At 41.0% G+C, this 14,500-nt stretch overlaps 1 protein-coding gene across 2 annotated transcripts in view; it reads right to left on the bottom strand.

Annotated features, from left to right (window-relative positions):
• Positions 1-14,500, bottom strand: part of PTAFR (platelet activating factor receptor) — a 65,816-nt gene that overhangs the window by 26,901 nt on the left and 24,415 nt on the right. The window contains exon 3 of one of the 2 annotated variants that reach the window (XR_011166479.1): positions 10,409-10,502. The exons of the other annotated variant lie outside the window; for it this stretch is intronic. The gene's annotated coding sequence lies outside the window, so the exon portion shown is untranslated. The remainder of the gene's footprint in view (positions 1-10,408; positions 10,503-14,500) is intronic. 2 annotated transcript variants of the gene reach the window in all.

Here is a 14,500-nt window from a genome sequence, read left to right as displayed (position 1 = left end):
CTGTTGTTGCAGGGGTCTGGAGACTGTCCTGCAGACAGAGTGAATACTGTCCACTGGTGAGGGACAGTGCTGTTGTTGCAGGGGTCTGGGAGCCTTTCTGTTGGTTCAGAAGCCCTGAAGAAGGATTTTCTTGTTGTATGTTTACAGAAATCCTGGGAGAGGGCTTTGCTAATGTGTTCAGGGGTTCTAGGACTGTTCTACAGACAGAGGATAAATTCATGAAGGGACTGGCAATGTATCTTGTGGCTTTGCTAAACCTTGTCTCCCCAGGAACTAAGATTGCTGAGAACTTGCCTCATGTCAAGATGAAGAAAAGACCTCCATTTGGGTATTAAGTGCTGTGTTTAAACTTGATGTAACTCTGGGGTAGATTCAATTGTGATCCAGGGGTGGGGAACTTTTGACCTTATGTTTGGAAACTAATCTCCATTTGAGAAGAGGGGCTTTGTGGTGGACTTAATTAAGGTATAGCCTAGGGGTGGAGAAGTATTTAGAACAGAGACTTTGTAATTGATTGAATGACTGGAAGATCCTGGGGTGGGGTAGTACTTGGAGATTATTTAATCACACTTAGTAAATGCTGTATTTGGAATGATGTCATGTTTTGATCTTCTCTGTTCTTGGTTTGTCACTAAATAAAATAGAGAGCACCTATGCCGGTATTTTGAACCTGGGAAGTTGCCTTCTTTTGGCATTACATTACAACCACCTAGCCGCCCCTCATCACAACTTTCAGTTGCATGCCCTGAAAGAGTTCTTTTCCCCCACCCCAGCCTGTACCCCTCTCTCTAGCTCAATGTTTTTCCAAATTTTTTTTATTCTAGGAACCCTCTTAAATGTCAATAAACTTAAGATATCTCTGCCCCCATCCCCCAAATATGGTATAAATTGGGTTATTACTACCCACCAATTGAAAAGATGAACAAAAAGCAGCTATGAAGTGAATTTGTATTTGATAATTCACAACAATAACTAAACACATTTAAAAACTACATATCTAAAGGGCGGCCAGGTAGCACAGTGAGTAAGAGCACCGGCTCCAGCATCAGGATGACCTGGGGATCAAATCCCAGGCTCAGACACTTAGCACCCACCCAGAAACACCTGGCCTTGTAACCTTGAGCAAGTTACTTAACCCCAATTTGCTTAGGGGCAGCCAGGTGGCTCAGTGAGTGAAAGCACTGGCTCCAGTGTTGGGATGACCTGGGGATCAAATCTGGGCTCAGATACTCAGCACCACACCCAGAAATAACTGGCTGTGTAACCTTGGGCAAGTTACTTAACCCCAATTGCTTAAAAAATATTAAAAATTAATAAAAAAAAAACTACATATCTGAGTCTTAAGCTTTGTTCAGGCTACAAAAATGTTTTGGTTTTTTTTTTAGAACAAACCTAGTATAGACAACTCCCTGTCAGAGAATATGGCTACATCAGTTCAGGCCAGCTCCTACAATTTAGACTCCTAGGGAATTGCCTGGCATCCTAAGAGTTTAGGTGACTTCCCCAGGTGTGCATGGCAGAGGTATGTGGCAGAGGCAGGAGGCAAAAAGGGGTCTGGCTTCCTGATTCCACTCCAGCTGCCTATCCACTACACCAGGACACTCAAATGTGGCCCTTTGACTGAATCCAAACTTCACTGAACAAATCCCCATACTAAGTATCCTACAGAACCTATATTTGCTTATTTATGGGTAATCAGGGTTATGTCCATGCTTCTTTTGGGTGGGGGGCAGTTGGGGTTAAGTGACTTGCCCAAGGTCACACAGCTAGTTTTGTGTGTGTGTGTGTGTGTGTGTGTGTGTGTATGTGTAGTGTCTGAGGTTGGATTTGAACTCAAGTCCTCCTGACTCCAGGGCCGGTGCTCTATTCACTGTGCCACCTACCCACCCCATATGTCCATGCTTATTACCATTAGAGCTGCTTGTCCTTCCTCATTGGTTCTAAGGACTACATATGCATTCAAGGACTCAATCCTACCATTTGGGAATCACTACTTGACAGAGCTCTTGCTCAATCTTGGATCCAAACCCCACCCCCACCCCACTCCCCACACCACCCCTGAAAAAAACAAAACAGGAAGCTGAGGAAGAAAGAAAGAGAGGGTTTCATCTTTAGTGCTGTTAGTTTCTAAGATATGATGAAATTATTTGAAGGGTAATTTGAAGATAGAACTGTCACAGGACAGGAAACTGGGGGAATTCAGATTTCTTGGGAAAAAAATGTCAAATTAATTATTCAAAAAGTTGAGCTGGGGGACAGTTAAGGTGCCTATGGAATTGAATCTCTTTTTGATTGGCTGTACCATATTCACCAATGTGAATTTCACTAGAAAGGGAAGAGGGGAGAAAGGAAGGGAAGTTGAAAGAATCACACCCTGAGTCACACAGAGGTTTCTACCCTGCTAAAAGTGTGACAATGCCAAGGGAAAGACATTGTAACAGATATTTTCTCCAGGAGAGGAAGTATGCCTGATGCAATTTAGGAGCGCTGACATGGTTTCATGGTTCCAGGAACCCAAAATGTGAAGGTATGAAGCTGCATGGTCTGGAAAGAATTCACTCACTCAAACCATCCTCCAGTCAAGTGGCAAAGTTTATTGCAGGGGTGGGGAACCTGTGGCCTCAAGGCCACATTTGACCCTCTAGGTCCTCAAGTGTGGCCTCTAGGCCTCAAGTTCTCCATCTGAATGCCAATAGAAATGGGCAAAATTCCTTAGGGAACTTACAACCAGATAGAAGTGATGCTAAAGTTTATGTGGAAAAGGGTAGTAAAAGGAAAGTATGGGAAAATTCAGAGGGCCAACAGAGCTTTGTTGAAGGGACAAGACAGAAAGGTTGCCAGAGCATGGTCCTTCGGCAGGCACCCCCTGATAGCCTTTATCTGAGGAATTACAAGGTCAACTCTGTATTTGCCTATAACAAGAAAAGAATTTGCTCACTGGGGGCCTTACTGGGATTCTGGGCTGCTTCCAGAGACATGGTCTTTCTTTTAGGGCTCTAGGTCCCACCATTCCATCACACCCAGTCAGATGTTTTCTGGGCCCTTGAAGTTTTGTGACCTGGGACAAAACCCCATTTTTTGTTGTTCAGTCATAAACAAGTCTCTGTGACCCCATTTGGGATTTTCTTGATACTGATTTTCAAAGATCTGGAGTGGTTTGCCATTTCCTTCTCCAGCTCCTTTTACAAATGAGGAAACTGAGGCAAACAGGGTTAAGTAAATTTTCCCAGGGTAGTGTCTGAGCCCAGATTTGAGTTCATGAGGATAAGCTCTCCTGCCACCAGGGCTGGTGCTCTACCCACTGAACCACTTAACTGCCCTATGCTGCCATATGTACAACTCTGTCTGCCTCAGTCATTTTCCAGCAGTCACACTACCCCATCTAATAAGACATTAATTTTGTAGCTTAACAAGAAACAAGGCTGTGAGAAAGGTCACCTAGAGTAAGCCAGTAGTCCTTGGTTTGTTGTTTTGTTGGGGGATTTTTTGTATGTTTGTAGTATTATGAGAAATTAAAGGGGATGGGGTTTTGATCACCATTATTCAATCATCATACTACAAACCATACATAGGAACTTAGGACTTTCCTTAAAACAAAACAAACAACAAAAATACGAAGAACTAGTGCCTAACCCTGGGTACCTTTATCTCTTGTTTTTTGGGGTGCAGATGCATTCTACAGGCAGGCAGACAACAGCATAAACAGTCACATGCTCAGAAGTGTCTCCCATCAATGCACATAGTGAGGATGGACATGGGGCTACCAAATGTGCTGAACATAAAAATAGAGGCTTTCGGGCTGGCTGTTTCGACTTTTAGCCAAGCAGCCAGAGCATGGGCTATTCCCGAGGTGTTCCTTCTATTTAGGTTATCCACCTCCACTCCTGTGGGTTCCATGCTTTAAGTCAGGAGGGCCATTTGCAGTCCAACATTCTACTGACATGACCAGTCCAGTATCCCTTTTCTTTTCTAATTAATACAAATCCACCTTCTCTCCCTCCCACCTCCCAAATGCCCCATTGAAAAAGAAAGAAAAATAAAGCATTTTAATAAATATGTAATATATTTGAAGAGAAATAAATCCCCGTATTAGCTATAACTCAACAATATATGACTTAATCTGTATGTTGAGCCCATCATCTCTCTCTCTGGAAGTGGACAGTATGTTTCATCATGAATACTCTGAAATTGTGTTTGGTCCTTATATTGATCAGAATTCTTCAGTCTTTCAAAGCTGTTTGTCTTTACAAAGCTATTATTTTTTTTATAAATTGTTCTCTTGCTTCTGCTCATTTCTGTGCATCAGTTCATACAAGTCTTCCAAGTATTCTCTGAAATTCATAATTTCTTCATCATTTCTCATAGCACAATGATGTTCTATTTCATTCGTATACCAAAGCTTGTTCATCTCTTCCCCAAATTATGGCCATCCCCTAAGTTTCCAGTTCTTCACTATTACAAAAAGAGCTGCTATAAATATTTTTGTACATATGGGTTTCTTGATTTCTTTCTTTATTTTTTGCTTTTTGGAGGAGGGAAGGCAGGGCAGTTAGAATTAAGTGACTTGCCCAAGGTCACATTGCCAGTAAGTGTTAAGTGTCTGAGGCCAGATTTGAACTCAAGTCCTCCTGACTCCAGGGCCAGTGCTCTATTCACTGCACCACCTAACCACCCCATGGATTTTTTTATTTCTTTGGGGGGATATACCTCCTAATGATACCACTAGGTGAAAGAATAGGCACAGTTTAGTAATTTTCAAGGTCTGAGTGCCTGCAATGCTCTCCCTTGTCACCTCTGCCTCCTACTTTCCCTAATTTTCTCAAGATTCAGCTCAAAGCCCACTTTCTACAAGAGGCCCTTTCTGGTTGCTCCCTTCCCCTTTCAAATGACCTTCATATACATTGTATATCTATCTGTGTGTGTGTGTTGTATGTGTGTATGTGTACATCTCTGTTTACGTGTTGTCTACCCCATTAGAGCATACATTCCTTGAGACAAGGGACTTTTTTGTCTTTGTAAATCCTTAACTGCTTTTCTGAGTAGTAAGAGAGTTTTAAGTATCTACATTTAGATTCAGCATATTTTGAAGAAAGCTACAGCAACATAATGACCATGTAGTCCAGAATCAATAATGTCAAAGACAACGTCTAGAGCTACTGGGACCATGGGAGAAAGATAACATGTCCACTGTATATAAGAGGGCAAAGGATAAGAATAGTTTTCAGAGGAAGTGTAAACTATCATTAATTAACCTTGTAGAAAAAAATGCTCATAATAAATAATTATAAGAGAAATGCAAATTAAAACAACTTTGATGTTTCACTTCATGCCTAGCAAAATCTCAAAGATGAAAAAAAATGGAAATAGTGCTAGATGAGCTATGGGTCAGGCAGATCAGGTAAACTAATACATTTCTGGTGGAGCTGACCATTCTAGAAAACAATGTGGAAAAGTATGAGAAAAATGACTGAGCTATTCACACCCTTTGATCTAGTAATTCCACTCCCAAGAGCATATACACCACAAGAACTCAAAGTCAAAAAGAAATCTCCCATATGTATCAAAATAGATATAGTAACACTTTTGAGGGTAGTAAAGATCAGGAAACAAAGTGCCCATCTATTGAGGCATGATTTAACAAAGTATCACATATGAATAGCCAACTACTGTGCATTAAGAAGTGATGAATGTCAAGTCAGAGAAACTTGGGAAGACTTATATGAGCTGATGCAGAGCAAAGTAAGCAGGACCAGAATGACTTACACAATGACCACAATAATAGAAACAAAAACAACACAAAAAGGCTCCTGAGGACAAAATAAATGCAATAGCCAATACTGAATCTCGAGGTCAGATAACTATGGATGCCAAATGTAGCTGAAGCAGCCGTACACAGCTACTATATGGAGCTCCTTGAGGACAGAGACCATGTTTTTGCCTTTTTTTGTCTCCTCAGCACTCATCACAACACCCATTAGTCAATAAACATGTGTTCAGTGCCTGCTATGTACTAGGCACTGTGCTAAGCACTGTAGTTACAAAGAAAGGCAAAAGACAGTCCTGGCTCTGAAGGAGCTCAAAGTCTGATGGGAGAGATAAGGCGCCAACTACTATGTACAAATAAGCTATCTATGCGATAAATTGGAGATTATGAACAGAGGGGAAGCACTAGCAATTAGGGAAAATCAGGCAAATAATAATAGTGATAGCCAGCATTTGTATAGTATTTTGAGATTTGTGAAGCACTTTAGTACGTTGTCTTAGTTGATCCTCATGACAAACCAATGAGACAGGAGTTATTATTAACCTCATTTTAGAGATGAGGAAGCTAAGGCTTGGAAAGATTTTGTAAATTGTCTAGTATTACTCAGGCAGCTAGGTGGAACAGTGGAGAGAGTGCTGGACTTACAGTCAAGAAAACCTGAGTTCAAATCCAACCTTAAATATTTGCTAGCTGTGTGACCCTGGACAAGGCACTGTAGTTTCTGCCTCTGTAAAATGAGCTGGAGAAGGAAATGGCAAACCATTCCAGTATCTCTGCCAAGAAAACCCGAAGTGGGGTCATGGAGAATCAGACATGACTAAAAAACAACTGAGCAGCAGCTAGGATTTCCCATCTAGAAAGTGTATGAGATAGGATTCACACTCAGGTCTTCCTAATTCCAAATCCAACTCTTGACCCACTAAGCATACCTATTAAGTAAACACTTCATAAATGTTTGCTGATTGATGATGGTATCAGTCTGTTTTGACTGATTGGTTTACATACAGGGGAGGGTAGGAGGGCAATACAGCATAAAGAAAAATGATTGTGATGTAAATAGGAATAAGAATAATAAATAATAAAATGCTGTAAAAAGAAAAAAGATAGTTGGCAGTCACATTTCAAGTTAAAAGAAAAAGCAAGCTAACGGTTTGGGTTGGGGTGGAACAAGGGCATTCCAGACTTCCAGCAGCCCTTTTTATCAGCAGGTTTCTAGTCAGATGAGTGCTGGTGTGGGTAGCTTCTTTGAGGTCATACCCATTGGAACATAGATTGTCCTTGAGCTAATGAGAGAAAAGGAAAGGGAGTTACCAGGCCAGCAGTTATTCTTCAACAAACATAACAAGTATCCTTTAGGAACCAAGGCAATTAAAAGAAAGGAAATGAGGATGACCCAATCCTTGCCCTTCAGGAGTTATTTAATCTCTGGTCTTATACTTTGCCATCATTTATGAGAATTTGGAAACAGAAATGATGATTGCCATGGACCAGCATGGGTTCATAAAGGGCAAACTATGTCAGACCAACCCATCTGTGACATCCCATCCCCTGTCTCTGTACCTTTGCCAAAGTGCTTCCCGATACCATGAGTGTTTTCCCTTTTCACCTCCACTTCATAGAATCTATAGGTCCCTTCAACACATAGTTCAAATGCCACCAATCAGGGTCCAAACAATGACCAAATCAGGCTTGGCCTGGGATGTATTGTTGGCCAATCATTGAGAGCCAGAGTGATTTGGGTTTAAGTCCTCCTGATCTGTATCTGGCCACTGGACCCAGTTGGCTCCAGAGGAGAAAGTGAGGCTGGTGACCTTGAACAGTCCTCCCTCACTTAAATCCAATTCACTTGCAAGTCATGGCATCACCTTCCTGATGTCATGGTCCACTTCGAGAATGAAGGACAAATAACAAATACCACCTCTATATTCTGCTGGTCCTGATCCTCCCCAGTTCTCTCACTATTGAAGCTATATGGTATACAGACTTAGGGTTTACTTCCTTGTATATATGCTATATCCTCATAATAGAATAGAAGCTTCTTGATGGCAGGCACTTAATGGATACATCAAATCCTCCCCCCCCCCTTTTTTTAAGTCAATCAATAAATATTTCTTTTTTTTTTTCCTTTTGGAGGGCATTTGAGGTTAAGTAATTTGACCAAGGTTACACGGCTAGTTTTTTTTTTGTGTGGGTGTTAAGTGTCTGAGGCCGGAACTGAACTTGGGTCCTCCTGACTCCGGGCCGATGCTTTACTCACTGCGCCACCTAGCTGCCCAATCAATAAATATTTCTTAAATATCTACCATGGGTTAAATTTCCCTTTTATTTAATCAATCAACAAGTATTTCTTTAATGTCTACCATGGGCCATACACTGGGGATAGAGGCACAAAGAATGATACAATCCCTACTCTCAAGAAGCTTACATTCTAATTAATGGGAGACCAGTATATATACAAATATAAAGGAATAAGGACTGGACCTGTGATTTCATTTATGAGAAGAATTCCCTAGATAAGGAAATGTACTGAACTGATGTAGCTTGGTACTTGCTTTGTATCTTGTAGTCTAAGACCACTGAGAGTTTAAGTGACTTGACCAAGGTCACACATCTAGTATGCATCAGAGATATGACTTGGATACAGGTCTTCTTGGCTTCAAGACCAGCTCTCTATTCAATATAACACAATTCCTCTGTTATAAGTATACACAGGATAAATATAATGAGGCTAATATGAAATAGATGGGCAGCTAGGTGGTGCAGTAAATAGAGTTTCAGGCTAGGAGTCAGGAGGACCTAAGTTCAAATCTGGTCTCAGACACTTAGCTGTGTGACCCTGGGCAAGTCATTTAATCCTGTTTGCCTCAGTTTCCTCATCTGAACTAGAGAAGGAAATGGCAAACCACTTTTATATTTAAAGTATTTCTCTGCCAAGAAAACCCTAAATGGGGTCACAAAGAGTGACATGACTGAAAATGACTGCACAATAATAAATATGAAATTGAGAGAGAACTAGATATTAGTGAGATCAAGAAAGGCTTCCCTTAGAAAGAGATGGTAAGGTGCATCTTTGGAAAAGAGGAATTCCATGAGGGGTGAGGAAGGGATGTACTCCAGACATGGAGGACAGACAGTGCAAAAGTCTGGAGATGGGAGATGGAGAGTTGCTATCTATGATCCCATGACCTGGGTTCAAATCCCTCCTCTGATGCATATTAGCTCTGGAATCCATAAACAAGTCACTTAAATTTCCCTGTGCACCTCTCTAAGAGATAACTTACAAAGGAGTTGCTGATCTTCATCTGTGCAGAAAGTTTCCACACTGGGAATTCCTTAAACCAGTGGAATCCTAGGTATAGATCAAAAAAATATCTAGATGGGCTCATGAAGGCTATGCCAGTCATCTACACACTCTGGCAGGTCCTACCAAACTGAAAAGGCTTCCAAGGATGGAGTCAAATCAAGTCAATAACCATTTATTATGTGTCCAAAGACAAGTGGGTCTCATGATCAGGTTGCCACTAGGGTGACTGCCTTGGGTTTCAGTAGTCATTTAACACATCACAAGTTGCCGTCTACATCAATGAAACCACAGATCTTTGTTATATAAAGAATGTCTAGATACGAGAGGTCGTTCATAACTGAAGTGAGTTTTGAAATATCTTCAAAATGCTTCATTTCAAAAACAGGAACCAAAATGCTGTCGATTTCAGATTGCAGAACCCACCAACTTATCTCAAGTCCTATGCCTTAGGGTGGCAGGAAGTTGAGAGCTGTTGATCAACCCTTAGGACTGAGGTCTGTGATAGGACAAGAACCTGTCCTCTTCCAGAGCTGAGAGCACTCATGCCAAAAATAATGGTCCTCTTCAATAATGAAGGACAAACAGCAACAATGACAACAACCAAAAGAAAGAGATGAGAGTCATTTAGGCTCTCTCCCAAGGGAGTCCATTCCACATCTGGGAAGCACTGATTACTGGAATAGGTTTCCTTATACCCAGGCTATATTTGCTCTGTGTAACTTCCACCTAGACATCAGAAGGTCCTCCCTGCTCTGAGATTCTAAGAAACCTGGAACTAAGGCTCTTCTTGGTGACTGGCTCAGGGCCACTCATGTATCCTCCTACCAGGGGACCAGCTTGCCAAGATTCAAAACTAGGCAACATTCAGAACTATTCCTGAGGGTATATGATCTATGTCTTATATTTAAAGTATTTCTACTAAAAATTAAAAGTTGATACCAGCCCTGGAGTCAATAGGACCTGAGTTCAAATCTGGCCTCAGATACCTACTAGCTGTGTGACCCTGGGCAAGTCACTTAACCCTAATTGCCTCCAGGAAAAAAAAGAAAGAAAAATTAAAAGTCATCTTTTTTTTACCTCCTCCCAAGATAATTAAATTCAATAAGCATTTATTAAGTACCTACTGTGTATCCATCACTCTGCTAGGTTGTGGGCATACTAAGATAATAATAATAATTAGCTAGCATTTAAATAGAGCCCACTATGTGCCAGGCACTGTGCTAACAACTTTATAAATATCACCTCATTTTATCCTCACAACAACCCTGGGAGGTAAATGCTATTATTATTCCCATCTTTCAGATAAAAAAAAATGAGACAATTTTGGTGAAGTGACTTACCCAGAGTCATAGAGCTAGTAAATGTCTGAAGGCTGGATTTGAACTCAGATCTTCCTGACCTTAGGTCCCGTGCTCCATCCACTGAGCCAACTAGCTGCTTCAAAGATAAAACAGTCTCTGCTATAAAAAAAATTCCCATTCTGCTGGGAGAAACAACACATAGTGGGAAGTACAAGCATGCCATAATGTCCCTGTCAGGGGAGCAGACTTACTTGTAACAGATGCTGCCTCCACGAGTTCTTGTAGGAGGTGGGTAGTTCCAGTGTGGAATAGCAATAACTGGGACCAAGAAAAATAAGGACAAGTTTGTCCTTTGGGGAAAATAAGGGGCCCCCAATTTATCACCAGTCACTGCACTTAAAGCTGGCCCAGTCCAAGTTCTCCTCTATTATGTCTAGGAGTATGTGTGTGTGTATACGTGTGTATGTAGATATGTAGATATGTATGTAATATGTAGGTGTATGTATATGGATATATGGACATATATTGTGTTCCAAAAGTCTTAGACCAGTTTTAAGCTTTACTAGTTTAAAGACTTTTGAGGCACCCTATAACTATCTATATCTATCTAACTATATCTATATATAATATCTGAATGTGAATAGCATATAAAATGTACATACATATGTCGAGTCAAGATAACAAGCATTTATTAAGGACCTACCACACACTATATTTCTTTTTTTAAAATTTTTTTTGGAGGGGGGCAAGGCAATTGGAGTTAAGTGACTTGCCCAAGGTCACACAACTATTTAAGTGTCAAGTATCTGAGGCTGGGTTTGAACTCAGGCCCTCCTTTTAGGTCCAGTACTCTATTCACTGGACCACCTAGCTTCCCCCAATACACTATATTTCTTAAAGTTCTATTACAATTAGGTGGTACAGTGGATAGAGTGCCAGACTTGGAGTCAGGAAGACTCATCTTCCTGAGTTCAAATCTGGCCTCAGATACTAGCTATGTGACCCCATGCAAGTCACTTAACCCTATTTGCCTCAGTTTCTTCATCTGTCAAATGAGCTGGAGAAGGAAATAGCAAACCACTCCACTATCTTTGCCAAGAAAACCCTAAGTGGGGTCATGAAGAGTTGACACAAATGAAATGACAACATCATGTGAAGAATTCTCTTTCACTCTGTACTACTTTACTGACTACAATAAGTATCCTACTCAACTCCAGCATCAAGGCTACTTGGGTTCAGGGTGGGAAGTTATATGGCCACATCCAGTGTATTCTCAACCAGCAGATCAGGCAGGAGTCATAAATCAAACAACAAAATATTTAAAACAGGATAGGAAAAAATTAGCAGGGAGAAGTTAAGTGTAATTCAAATTCTGCTGAAGTTTGAGGCAGTTTTCTGAAACCATGCCCAGAAAAAGGCATATTTCATGAGCTGTAAGATGCTGCATAGAGCTCTGTAAATGGAGAAGGACTCTCTGGAGATAATTAGAAAAACTCTAAGGGTCTTCCCTTTCCTTACTGATTCTTTTTTGAAGGTAAAGTAGGTCATCTTTTTCCTCAATTCTTACCTAGCTTTTAACTACTAAATGGGTGTTGCCTCAAACAGACCTGGGAAAGACCTTAGCTAAAAAAGTCTCCCACTGCATCCTGGGTCATTGCCAGCCATCCTGACCTATGTCTTGCCACTGGTCTCCAATGACTCTGGAAGAAAGAGTGAAGCTGATGACTTTGAACTGCCCTGCCTCATTTAAATCCAATTCATTTGCAAATCAAGACATCACTCTCTTAATGTCACTGGTCCTCTTCAAGAACCAAGGACAAACAACACCAAGAAGACTCTGAGAGGTGGCTGAGAGAAGCACTTACAGACTTTTAAATGGAAACATCTCCCTGGAGCCACAAATGTGTGGGGATCTGGCCCCCAACATTTCTCTTGACTTCTAGTGCTTGCAACCTGAGAGACTGCTAAGAACAAAGTCCTCCTCATGAGATTGTTCTTTCTTCATTGGAGATGAGTTTTATCTCACTGCCAAAAGTTTCATCTATTCTCATGTATTATTTTGCCTAGTCTAATTTATATTCAGCTATGCTTTCTACATCATGGGGGTTGGGGGCACAGCATGGCTCCCCCATGATCTGGAAAATCCATGTAAAAATTTTTGGCCCTGCCTTCATACCAGAGAAGTCTGAATTTTTTTTTTATTTTTCTTTTTTGGGGTGTTCACAGTATCTTATTATAAAACTTGGGTTGATATTATATAATACTATACATCTATTTTGTGCATTTCTGAGGTTCTAAACTTTGTGTCATCTTCTGACCTTCGAGTGTCATCTGTGGTTTCTGCAAAACCACCAAAAAAGTACCATTTAATTTCTTATGCTGATCCAAGATATACTGAAACTGAATTGGGGAAAGTCTCAATGTGGAAGGGATAACTATAATGTCCCAGATTTCTATTTACTACAGCATAATAACTATTTGTGATGGTCTTTTGTGTAAACAGTGTAGTGAGAGGTACCTAAGCTGATAATATAGTAAGCTAATTATTACTTTTCCCCTGATGGTTGCTGGGGAAAGTAGCATTTGTACTGAACCCCTTGTTGTACGCCTAGAAGGTGTGGACAATAGATATAATTCAAACCCAATTCCTCTTAAGAATAGACATAAGAGAAAGCACAGTACTATGGCCCTTTTTTTCCCCACAATGGCAGAAAGCAGATTCTCCCCCTTGGAGATGAGGAGGGGCAAATGCTAGATCCCGAATCCCAGATAAGTACCTGTGACACATGTGAGCTGAAGCATCTTAATCCATCACTGATAGCAGAAGCATATAGTAGGTACTCAATAAATGTTTGTTAGTTGATTGATCTGTTTCCCTTCTCTCACTGCCAAGTATGCTCTTTTTTGGGGGAGGAGAGGAAGCAATCAGGGTTAAGTGTCACACAGATAGTATCTAAGGCCAAATTTGAACTCAGGTCTTCCTAAGTCTAAGGCCAGTGCACTATCCATAGTGCCACCCAGCTTCCCCTACGAGACTCCTGGGATAAGACAAGTCTGAATAACCTTTTTGCTTGTTGGGAAAGGGGTGAGGTATCCCAGAGATCTCATGTATGGGAAAAAACTTCAGGGAGCAAGATCCTTAAATTTATGCTTCCATCTTTATATGACAAAGTATAGAAGCTGACCGATTACACTTCTCTGGGACTTTCTCTAGATTTTGATACCTTGTGGCATCTCCCTCCAGGTGAACTTAGAATTGAACTCTGCTCCTTTTAGGGGAATTGTTGGAAGGTTCTTGGACCCACCTACCTCTCTCAATCCAATCTTGGAGAAGTGTGGAAGTGCAAGGGTTAGTCTATCTTTCCACCAGTGTTCCCATTTACTCAGGGAAAGGCTATTTATCAAGGAATATGATGTTAATTCAGTTGGGTCCAGCTTCCCTACTTTTGCCTTAGTTATCCTGGACTGAAGCTCATAAATCTGAGGGAGGACTCCTGTTGCCATTTCCCACAATAGTGGGAATAATTCTAGGAAATAATAACTCTAGGAAAGAAAGAAGGTATAATAATGAAAACCGACATTTACATAGTGCTTTAAAATTTCTAAAATGATTTACATGCCTTCTCTCCCTGTGACCTAAGTATTATGATTATTATTATCCCTATTTTACAGATGAGGTAACTGAGGCTGGAGAAGATATTAAGTGACTTGCCAGGGTCGAACAAGTACTAGGTTGCTGTTGTCTGTCCTTCATTCTAGAAGAGGATCAATGACAACACAAGAGGGATGTCTTGACTTGCGTGGGAATTGGACGTGAGTGGGACAGAGCTACGAAAAGCCATCAGTCTCACTGTCTCCTCCAGAATCATCAAGTCCAGTAGAAAGACAAAGGTCAAGACTGGGCTGTGGCCCAGGATGCAGTGGGTGACACTGACTAAATTAAGGTCTTTCCCAACTGTTTGTCTGAGGCCATGCCCATTCAACGACTGAGGTCTGGATCGGAATTGAGACAAAAGATTGCTTATATCAGTATGGGAGGGAAAGACCCTCAGAGTTTCTGACCACAAACAGAAACAGTTGCTATTCTGAGATGGGATTAGAACTTGGGTCATCCTGCCTCTCTAAATTCAG

This window comes from Petaurus breviceps, unplaced genomic scaffold, assembly GCF_028583685.1.
Source record: "Petaurus breviceps papuanus isolate PSGF00001 unplaced genomic scaffold, PetGlider_PUasm1.0 91041, whole genome shotgun sequence".
Taxonomy (NCBI): domain Eukaryota; kingdom Metazoa; phylum Chordata; class Mammalia; order Diprotodontia; family Petauridae; genus Petaurus; species Petaurus breviceps.
Note: the sequence above shows the minus strand (reverse complement) of the source record. Positions and strands in the feature narration are given on the sequence as shown.